General features: G+C 39.9%; 1 pseudogene; it reads right to left on the bottom strand.

The window, feature by feature from the left end:
- Positions 1-4,904: 4,904 nt before the first annotated feature.
- Positions 4,905-7,852, bottom strand: LOC146560285 (tubulin alpha chain-like; annotated as a pseudogene).
- Between the last annotated feature and the right edge of the window lie 1,273 nt (positions 7,853-9,125).

Here is a 9,125-nt window from a genome sequence, read left to right as displayed (position 1 = left end):
AGGGAGATGAAGTCACTATGAGATGCCCTGATGATTGGGAAAAAAACGTTATGTTCATGAAGTCGATCCAAACAGAAGGCAAAATTGTGTACGATGATGAGTTCTGCAGTGACAAAAGAATCACTTGTTCCCATGACAGCCTGATAATCTCTAATGTCTCACTGGAAGATGCAGGAGAGTATGTGTGTGCAGGTTATAAGTCACAGGATGAGTGTGTGTCAGCAGAAAAATTTGTTCTGATCCACAGAGAGCCCTTTGGGGTTTACTCGACCTTCTACAGAGTCAGGTGGATACTGCTCAGCGGTCTGCAGGTGATGCTTTGTGTTGTTGTGGTCTGTGTGACACAGAAAACCAGGAGAGGAGAGCAGCTTTCAGCTCAGACACACACTTAATATGCTTATAATAATAATAATAATAATAATAATAATAATAATAATAATAATAATAATAATACATAGAAGTGAAGAAATCAAAACAAAAATATTATTGTAGATATGAATCTGTGACCTGACTGGACGGTTCAGTCTCTTATGTGATTTCATATTTTAAACATTTAGCCTTTTTCTATCTCTCGACTTAATTCTTCTATATTTCTGCTCATATTTTATTTCAGTTATAGTGATTTTGTGCTTTTTTGTTTTATGTGATTTGATGTTTATCCATATCTCATTCATGTATCTCTCAGAGTATCATTTTGAACATTCTTCTGTTTCTATCAGTGATCAGTTCGATCTATAAGAAATGTTAGAAACCAGTTGTAAATGTATTCGTTCTTCACTCTGATGTGAATCATTATCATCTCTCTTGGAAAATGTATTTTGTTATTGTGTTTAAGAGCAGATTCATTACAGCACCATGTTTATCTGCACTATATTGTTTTCATTGTTGTGAATAAACATGATTGTCTGATACAGCAAACACTTCATAATATGGACTTTACTGCTTTGATTGTGTTTTTATATTCTCCATTTTTGTTAGGAATCATTTCTGAAATAAAAATATCTAAATATAATTTAACAGGCTGAATGTTGATGTTCTTCTGTCAATGACTCCATGATGATTTTTAATTTTAATAAACACACAATCCTCATATTTCAGTGCAGGATGTAGAGCAGAGTATATCAGTCAACTGGATCAGAGCTCATCAGCATTTTGAACTTAATATGCAGCCAACACACTTTAACACATGTCTGATTTAGAGTGAAACATATCAGTGAAACATGGAAGACGAGAGAAGCTGCACATGGTTATCATCATTTATTTATTTTTTTGCCTGTCCCATTTGGATCTTTAGCCATCAGAATTGTTGTTTGAAGGCCAAGAAAGATGCCATGTTGGTCCACTTGATTGACCTTTATTATAATTGTGTATTTATTTTATTTTATTATCAGTTGTTACAGACGGGACAGACATGACTGGGGGAAAGGACAGGGAGAAGGAAAGAATGAAAGAAAGAGGGAGAGAAAGAAAAACAGAGGGGAGAAGAGATGATAAGAAAGGGGGGAAGGAACAAAAAGAAAAACAAACAAAACACCTGGATCACCTGTATGGAGAAAAAAAACAGAAGAGAAATCAAACAAAGAGCAACATAATCAATACATGTTATCATCATTTATTATTATTTTTTAGTATTCGGTTTTTGGTGGTAGAGTTAAAAAAATTTTTTTAATATTTTATTTTAATTAATTAAAATGTTTTAATCAAAAACTGAATGTAAAAAGTCACAATATTAACAGCATGATGACAACAACAAAAACAACAACTGCTATTACGACTATTAGAAGTACTATTATTACTATTATTGCGTAGCACGTAGTATTCAATAATGTAATTTTATTTACTGAACATTAAAACTAAAATTTACTATTTTACAAATAAATATTAATATGATGAAAAACGTTACGTGACAATGTGTGGTCCCGCTGCTCTGCACAGCCTTCAAACAGATTCCTTTTATTCACAGCAGCGGTCCCCAACCCCCGGGCCACGGACCAGCACCTGTCGTTTGGTACCAGGCCGCGAGAGTTGAGGTTCGGGTGTGAAACTGATGCTCTTCAGGGGTTTTAGCGTTATTTTTAAAATCTTTTTTAATCATTAACTCTGTTTCCCTGGGTCTTTTCCCATGTGTTTTGAATAACTCTTCTTGTTTTGGCAGCGGTACTGGTTTTATTTTGTTGTATTTATCCTCGACACCCTAAAGGCCGGTCCTTGAGAATATAGTCGGTCATAAACCGGTCCGTGGCACAAAAAAGGTTGGGGACGCTGGTTTACAGGACTGACGGGACTCCAGGAAACACAAACAACGTCAGTGTTTAAGTGGAGACTCATCAACAGACCCGGGCTATCTTTCCATCATCTGGATTCAAGTTGGATTGGACTAATATGATGAAAGCAAGCCCAAGCCTGAAATCGACTCCTGATCTTTGATCCGTCCTCACCTGATCGTGAACGTGATGGTCAGCCAGGTATCCAGTTTACCTTTGAGTGTCAGATTTAGGCAGATTTGACTGCTTCCGTTTCATGATGACAGATTTAAGTGAACTCCTCTGTCTCCATTCCCAGACTTCTACTTTTTAATAACCTTTCCTTTAACTTGCTCCGAGTGCTCTTATGGAGTCATCAGTTGACGTTCGTTTGTGGAAGTCTGTTTTCACTCTGATAATAAAGAGGATTTATTTATTTCATTGACCAATAATAAAAAGACTGTTATTATATTTTTAACATTATATGATTATATTCACAGTGATGCTTTGAGGAAGACTGCACTGTTTGTCCCAGAATAATCAAACTGCCATGAAATACATTCACTAATTTACTATTTGGAACTAACACAATATTAGTACATCTCAGAGACACCTTCTTTCTCACATGAAGAGTAACAGATTACATCTCTCACTGTGTCCGACCAAACAACTGCTGTGTAAAGTCAGTTATTAGCAGTTTTTTAGCTACACCCGTAAATGAACGTTTGACTGAATGCTGATAAGTGAATACTGAGAAGTTAGGAGGAAATGTTTTCAAATTTTCCTGCAGAGAATCTGATTAAAATGTTTTTTGTGAGCAAGAATCAGTTTGATCAGTGACCTTTTTTCAGCCAGAAACCTTTAAGGTCACACATCCGCTTTAATATTATAATTTGCTGTGCTTTTTTTTAAATACACCTTTATGGAGAAGAAAAACATCTGGATGCCAGAAGTTTTTCTTTCCAAGTTCTTTACAGTGGCTTGCAAAAGTGTTTGGCCCCCTTAAACTTTTCCACATTTTGTCACATTACAGCCGCAAACATGAATCAATTTTATTGGAATTCCACGTGAAAGACCAACACAAAGTGGTAAACATGTGAGAAGTGGAACAAAAATCATACATGATTCCAAACATTTTTTACAAATAAATAACTGTAAAGTGCGGTGTAAGTAATATTAGATTAGTATATTATTAGATAATTAATAATTAATATTACTAATAATTATTATTAATAAGATTAGAGTAAGTAATATTATAGAGTAATAACCCGCAGTTCAAAAAAGCTCCCCTCCGACAGCCAAACCCATCTGTTCTCTGATTGGATTGTTACATTTGTGATTGACATGACATTGACCAATCAGATGAAAGGAAGAAAAATAGGGTCAAAATTCGTACTTGTAACTTGCAGAGATTCACACGGGGTTTTTTTGGCTAAGTCCACATACAAATCTTTTTTACACACACACAAATTCTTTTTACACATACAAAAGTACAAGTACAAAATATTTCTAACCACATTTTGAGCCCACAAAGCTGTACGTGAGCTCCACTGCAGTGGCTCGTGCACCGCTGCGTTCACGGCGTTTGCTGTAAATTATACAGCAGTGACATATGTATGTAAAATGTTTAATGAAGGTAGTGAAACAGTGTTTGTAAGGACTATAAGGTCCATAATTACTGAGGCAGTTGGGCTGTTTTGCAATCTTGGCTCAGTACACACACACACACACACACACACACACACACACACACACACACACACACACACACACACACACACACACACACACACACACACACACACACACACACACCATTTTTATCTGTATCTAACATTTCCGAGCAGCATGTCTTCATTATCTGTGTGTCTGCACTCTGCAAACACTCTGATTTCTGTGGTTTCAGATCCATTTCTCTCTCAAGGGAAATAAAGGGATTACACGGCCGTCTTTTCCTGTTTCATATGTTAGGCTATGGCTGTATCCTAATTCAGGGTCTGCAGCCTTAAAGGCCGCATTTTAAGGCCGATTACGTCACAGCGACGCGACGAAGGCTGTCCCACTTCGAAGGCTGTCCCACTTCGAAGGCTGCTCGAAATCCGGCCCTCAAATGCGTCCTTCATTTCCCTGAATTTTAAGGATGTGGCGGTGTATACTTCGTGGCCCAACATATCCCAGAATGCATAGCGCGGCAGTGGGTGTGGATAATTTTGGCGGAAAAAAACGGCGGATGAGGGGCGCCCGAAGAGTAAACTTTAAGGCTTTGTGAACTAGGGGGGTTAAGAAAGATATAGATTCACTAAAAATGTCGCTTTTAGTTATTATAATGTTAAATTATTATATTTTAATTTATTTACGTTATTTTACTTTATTCAGAATTAACCTAGCGGTTAACTTTCTTTTCTAGATTTTGGGGGGTTAAAATTAAGCACACCAGTGATTAAACAGCTCATGTACTCTTTATTAAGCAGCACCTTAATAAAAGAAAGTGCTGATATTGAAAGAACAGAACTACAAAACAAAGTGGTCATGTCTCCATGTTACACTCTCACATAGCATTAAAACACATTTTCAAACACATTTATTTAAAGTTGAAAAATATACACAGGAATGTGTAACAAGATTTGGTATAACAACGTAACAGTGCTTCTGAGCGAACTTGCATAACTTTGATGATTTTATTGCAATGAACCTACTCCTCACCTTCCTCATCTCCCTCCCCATCAACAGAGTCAACTCCAACCTCTTCATAATCCTTCTCTAGAGCTGCCATGTCCTCTCTAGCCTCAGAAAACTCACCCTCCTCCATTCCCTCACCCACATACCAGTGAACAAATGCACGCTTGGCGTACATCAAGTCAAACTTGTGGTCAAGTCGTGCCCAAGCCTCAGCGATGGCGGTGGTGTTGCTCAGCATACACACAGCCCTCTGGACCTTGGCCAGGTCTCCACCAGGAACCACAGTGGGTGGCTGGTAGTTGATGCCGACCTTGAAACCGGTGGGGCACCAGTCCAAGAACTGGATGGTGCGCTTGGTTTTGATGGTAGCAATGGCAGCGTTGACATCTTTGGGCACCACATCGCCACGGTACAAAAGGCAGCAGGCCATGTACTTGCCGTGGCGAGGGTCACATTTCACCATCTGATTGGCTGGCTCGAAGCAAGCGTTTGTGATTTCTGATACAGTTAACTGCTCGTGATAAGCTTTCTCTGCAGAGATGACGGGGGCGTAGGTGGCCAGGGGGAAATGGATACGAGGGTAGGGCACCAAGTTGGTCTGGAACTCTGTCAGATCAACATTGAGGGCGCCATCGAAGCGGAGCGAAGCAGTGATGGAGGACACAATCTGGCTGATCAACCTGTTCAGGTTGGTGTAGGTAGGACGCGCGATATCGAGGTTCCTACGGCAGATGTCATCTCGTTATCTACCATGAAGGCACAGTCAGAGTGCTCTAGGGTGGAGTGGGTGGTCAGGATGGAGTTGTATGGCTCAACCACAGCGGTGGACACTTGGGGAGCTGGGTAGATGGAAAACTCCACCTCCTGTGCAAATCTCCCATCCAGACGTTTATGCCTAAAGGGTTGTATGGTATAAAGAGATTGTTGATTGAGCATTAAACACCAAGTGTTGTTCTTCTTTCAGCCCAAAGATCAAAGAATTGGGGTATTTAACAGGATCCAACCATCGCCCTGATCAGACATATTCTAACAGGATTGCACACAGGATGCTGCAGAAGCAAAATCAGTTTCCAAAACGTCAATCTGGATATCAGCCTGTTCAGAGTATGTTATTTTTTTAAAGGAATAAGTTATAATTTAAGGGGTTTTTGTAACTCAAAACAGGGAAGGTACGTGCAACAGGAAAAAGCTTTTGTGTTTCTGTGCATGGAGTGAAGCTGTGGAACAGTTTGAATATGAAATTGAAGCAATATCCAAACATAAAACAGTTCAACAAGAGTTATAGAGATATGATCTTCTTGAGCTATAAAGAAAAGGGAAAATGTTGAAATTAAGTGAATGTTGCTATTTAGAAAATTTCATGGTGTAATATTATATTATATATTACATCAGAAATCTGTTCACTATTTTTATTACAGATTATATGGTAAATGGCCTGTATTTATATAGCGCTTTACTAGTCCCTAAGGACCCCAAAGCGCTTTACATATCCAGTCATCCACACATTCACACACTGGTGATGGCAGCTACATTGTAGCCACAGCCACCCTGGGGCGCACTGACAGAGGCGAGGCTGCCGGACACTGGCGCCACCGGGCCCTCTGACCACCACCAGTAGGCAACGGGTGAAGTGTCTTGCCCAAGGACACAACGACCGAGACTGTCCGAGCCGGGGCTCGAACCGGCAACCTTCTGATTACAAGGCGAACTCCCAACTCTTGAGCCACGATCGTCCTTCCTTATCAGTGAGGAAGCTGACTAAATATTGACGGATAATTTATGGCAAAGGGGTGCGATTAAATAAGTGTGTACTTCTTCCCTCTCCCTTTCGACATGTAACTGAATCAGAACAGAAGCAATATTGAAATGTATTAACTTTATTTTGTATAGTATTTTTTTCTCTAATTTTCTTTGCTAAATGTACCTGTATATTGTTTACATGATTGAAATAAATTAACAAACAGGCCCAAATACAGGAGAAGGACGGCTGACAGTGAAAAAAAAAACACAAAAATAAATACTGCCAGATTTTCAACTTCGGTCTACAAGAAAATAAGAAGATCATGGGATTAGCCTCGATTGCACTTTGGACCTATTGACGGGATGCGCTCCGTCCCTTGATGCATGTACACTTTCAATTTCTGGTTGGGCTGCTTGGGTGCAAAGTAAGTTTCATCATCAGATGATGAGCTTCATGTAAACATCTGCATGAAAACTGGATGGCTGGACTTCTCTGCTTACTTAGACCAAACCAAACCCTGAATTATGTTGGAAAATATGTGATGTTTTATGAAGGATCACATAGGAAACAACATTTTTTTAGTTGTTTTTGAAACTAAAAAACAATTCAAAAAGTTTTAAATAGTTTAGAAAGGACTTTTACATTTTTAGAAATATTCATGGCTGTGTGGTAAAGCTGACTTTATCTCACTTGTAATGGTTCAGATTGGACACTGTGACTGGCCGGTTCTGTGCTCCAGACCACATGTTTGATACCCCTGGACCCATGCAACGAAGTATAAAAAAACGTGTCCACACTTTGGCCTGTGAAGAGTGAAAGCAGATATACGGCGTGATATCGAGCCAAATGCTTCAAAGTGTTCCTTGATGATGTGATAAAGAAGTGACGTTCCTCCTCCAACCACAAACAGGAAGCTCATGAAGCGAGCAGTGTCAGTGCTTGTACGACACTCACCAGGAGACCTCTGAGCAGGATGGCTGCAGTCGCACAGCTCTGCTTCTCCCTGCTGTTCACTCTCATCAGCAACATTCATGCAGAAGAATTTATTCTCACTATTGAAGAAGGAGGCTCTCTTGAATTCAAGCTCCCAGATCAAAACAGCTCTTGCATCACCTCCAGACGTGTTGGTGAAGATACTCTGGTCCTGTGGAACATCTCTGACCCCTGGAACAGAAACTTCACAGTACATGAAGACCTGACAGGACGACTCTCATTTCCTGAGACATTTCATGGTTCTCCTTCATTTACTCTCAACAACCTGACCCACTCAGACTCTGGACTGTACCAAGATGTGTGCTGGACTCAGGGCAACATGACATATGAGAGAAACATCAGCCTGACTGTGTGCAAGACAGTATGGGGGGAAGAATCTATCATAGCTTCTGATTCTACTGTAGACGTACAATGTGAAGGAGCAGGTGAGAATCTGACGGTGCGTTGGATCAGACATTACGGGGAGTGGCAACTACCCAGGACGGATTATAAAGACAGAATTTTGAAGGTGAATAAAGTCCAAGAAAGTTTCCTGGAGGCAAAAAACGCATCTCTTCTTCATGTCTTCAATGGACAACAAACTGTTTACATCTGCCTGTTGATGAACCAACAGCAGTGTGTGAGCACTTACTCTGTACGTTTGATCAGACAAACAAAGCTACGTTATGCTTCAGAGGGAGACACAGATGTGCTGGAGTGTCCCTTCATGGACCCCATTCATGACCAGCCCCCGGTTTGGTGGAGGGAGGCAGTTGCCTACAATATTGATGAAGAAGTTGGTCAAAACTTCTCGCTGGTACTTCCATCATTAACGTTAAATGATTCAGGTAAATACAGCTGTTCAGGTGAAAAAGTAAGACATGCGTACTGGCTTTTGGTGTGCCCTAAATTTGGTCCACCTGCAGTAAAGGTTTTCTCAGAGGGAGATGAAGTCACTATGAGATGCTCTGATGATTGGAAAACTAGTACTTCGGGCTTTATGTTCATGAAGTCGATCCAAACAGAAGGCAAAATTGTGTACGATGATAAGTTCTGCAGTGACAATAGAATCACTTGTTCCCATGACAGCCTGATAATCTCTAATGTCTCACTGGAAGATGCAGGAGAGTATGTGTGTGCAGGTTATAAGTCACAGGATGAGTGTGTGTCAGCAGAAACATTTGTTCTGATCTACAGAGAGCCCTTTGGGGTTTACTCGACCTTCTACAGAGTCAGGTGGATACTGCTCAGCGGTCTGCAGGTGATGCTTTGTGTTGTTGTGGTCTGTGTGATACAGAAAACCAGGAGAGGAGAGCAGCTTTCAGCTCAGACACACACTTAATATGCTGATGATGATGATAATAATAATACATAGAAGTGATTAAATCAAAACAAAAACAAAGAAAAATATTATTGTAGATATGAATCTGTGACCTGACTGGACGGTTCAGTCTCTTATGTGATTATATATTTTAAACATTTTGCCTTTT

The sequence above is a fragment of the Mchenga conophoros genome, linkage group LG14 (genome assembly GCF_057382185.1).
Source record: "Mchenga conophoros isolate Kocher_MC1m ecotype Shallow Benthic linkage group LG14, M_conophoros_male_GT1.1, whole genome shotgun sequence".
In the NCBI taxonomy this organism is placed as follows: domain Eukaryota; kingdom Metazoa; phylum Chordata; class Actinopteri; order Cichliformes; family Cichlidae; genus Mchenga; species Mchenga conophoros.
This window is presented reverse-complemented; position numbering and strand designations above follow the sequence as displayed.